Source organism: Palaemon carinicauda, unplaced genomic scaffold (assembly GCF_036898095.1).
Source record: "Palaemon carinicauda isolate YSFRI2023 unplaced genomic scaffold, ASM3689809v2 scaffold1420, whole genome shotgun sequence".
Taxonomy (NCBI): Eukaryota; Metazoa; Arthropoda; class Malacostraca; order Decapoda; family Palaemonidae; genus Palaemon; species Palaemon carinicauda.
Genome location: NW_027168949.1, coordinates 22,501 through 25,672, shown reverse-complemented (window position 1 = coordinate 25,672; position 3,172 = coordinate 22,501).

Genomic DNA, 3,172 nt, shown 5'->3' with positions numbered 1-3,172 from the left:
TTATGAAGAGGTTGTTGATTATAAGTTTAAGAAATGTCAATACGCTTGTTTGTTTCTTTTAAAAGCAATTTCCCAGAATATCCAGACTACCACTAGGAGCATCTCCAATCAATACTTCCCTAGTTGGAGAACTCAAGCGAAGAGGACCACAAAACAAACAGAAAACCAAGTGAAACAGCCTGCACGAAAAGGAACACTTCCTTGATAACATGATTACGGGCAGCAGGTTATCCTGATTTAAAAAGGACTCTTATGTTTCTTGTGTTGTGCTATTCCTGGTACGTGATCAACTAATCTGACATGTAAAGAATCATTATGACTAATAGTGCAAAGTGAAGTTTGTATAAATGTAAATATTCTATTTGTTATGTTCATAAGTTTTATTTTTTCTAACTAACTAAGATTATATATTATTTATAGGGTTGTGTGTTAGTAAATGTATTGATGGTCAACATTGGTGTTGTGCAACATATATATATATATATATATATATATATATATATATATATATATATATATATATATATATATATATATATATATATATATATATATATATATACATGTATATATATATATATATATATATATATATATATATATATATATATATATATATATACATATATATATATATATATATATATATATATATATATATATATATATATATATATATATATTATATATATATATATATATATATATATATATATATATATCTCAGGGCAAACTGAACTCCAGATAATTTTCAGGATGATAGGAAAAAGAGAGTAATTCGAAACACGTGTCAACACCAAATAATAAATGGAGGAACTTTAACGCAGGTCTCCTATCATCATGAAAACTATCTGGATATTTCAGTTGTTTGTAGGATTCTAATTTCGATTTTTTGATGTAACTCGGAATTGCCTTTATATATATATATATATATATATATATATATATATATATATATATATATATATATATATATATATATATATATATATATATTCTTTTTCATACAATTTGGTTTGATATAAAGTATGGAAAAGAAACAATAGTTATGATAGAGTAGGTAGGAAATATATATTTATGTATTCATATATATATATATATATATATATATATATATATATATATATATATATATATATATATATATATACATATGTATAAGCATATATTAGATATAAAAATATGTGCTGCATACACACACAAACACACACACATACATACACTCACACAAATATATATATATATATATATATATATATATATATATATATATATATATATATATATGTATGTGTATATATATATAATATATATATATGTATATATATATATATATATATATATATATAATATATATATATGTATATATATATATATATATATATATATATATACATACATATATATATATATATATATATATATATATATATATATATATATATATATATATATATATATATATATATATATATATAAACTGATAAGTTTAATTACAGCAATATAAAATTACATGAAACATACATTAAACCCACATAATATTGAATAAACTCCACCTATCTCCTTTGATATTTCATGCAAAGTTGATATCCCATTGCATGAATCACAGCGTGTTTGAAAAGGCAGAAGTTGGCCAGTATTTTAAATATGACCATGAAAAGTATTTTGGGGATTTTGCGCTAATTTCACTGAAGATTTAATAAACGTGTGTTTATGAAATCATAAAATCCGTTGAGTCTATATTGTAACAAAAAGGAATATTTGTTTATTATGCTTGAGGGTACATTCAGATACAGAATTCTCTCTGTTTTCTTATTTCTCTTCCTTACTGGGCTATTTTCCCTGTTTCCACCCCTATGTTTATAGTATCCTGCTTTCCCAATTACAGCTGTAGCTTAACTAATAATAATAATGATAACAATAATAATAATAATAATGATAATAATAATCATAATAATGGTTATTATTATTATTTTTATTATTATTATTATTATTATTATTAGTATTATCATTATTATTATTATTATCATTATTATTATTATTATTATTGTTATTATTATTATTATTTTAATACTTCATAACCTCACTAATCTCTTCTTTAGAGAGAGAGAGAGAGAGAGAGAGAGAGAGAGAGAGAGAGAGAGAGAGAGAGAGAGAGAGAGAGAGAGAGAGAATATTTCATCTACCACCTCAACAGTATCGTGCAATACTGCAACTCTACATAGCTGTCAAGTCTCCTCTCAACTCTGGAAGCTCACCAGGCTTGCAATAACTCCACCTTGCCCATTGCCATGTTCTTCCCTTCGCTCGTATTTCTCATGAATGCTGGAATATTCATTTAGAAGTATTTTATAATAGAAAAGTCTTATCTAAGCTATAAATATGGCGAACTATAGATTAATACTTATTAGATTTATTTGGTGTTTAAATATATTTAAAAAAGGGCGACCTTGCAACCTAAGATGCAAGAGGCAGATCAAGTCTCAATGTTCCCCCCCCTCAACATCTTAAATGATTCAATACGAACTCTGATTGGTCGATAATTTCCTGTGCTAGCTAGCCAATGGCAGGGCACAGTGCCATCCACTGGTAAGAGATATGGTAACGTAATTTTAACCGATAAACCCTTAAGTGATGGAGAATATTTACTTATAAACATTATTGTTTTTCTATATAATTTTTGGGAAAATATGTTGATAATACAGAATTTACATCTAATTTAATTTGTCTAATTTCAACTAATGATAAGGAAGCAAAATTTCGTAATCTATATTGTAGATTATGATTTGCAATCCTATCTCTTCTGGTTCGAGGAGAGAGAGAGAGAGAGAGAGAGAGAGAGAGAGAGAGAGAGAGAGAGAGAGAGAGAGAGAGAGAGAGAGAGAGAGAGAGAGAGAGAGAGGGGCCTTGTATCATAATCCATGCAAATTGGTGCAATTGAATCCATTGCACAGAGTAAAGACATTGCAGTACAGTATTCTAGGGTGAAAAACAGTCAATATAATTTCATAATCAGTGTTAAATGCCTTCAGCCCTTAATGTGAAGGATTATAGCGATGTATGTTTGCATATTTTCTCAAGTTGTCTTGTGGCAATTTTCATTCCTGGCCAATCCTGTATTAGTCTTACTTCATATTTCAGTGTATGTGGTTTCTTACGATTTATTTCAGTT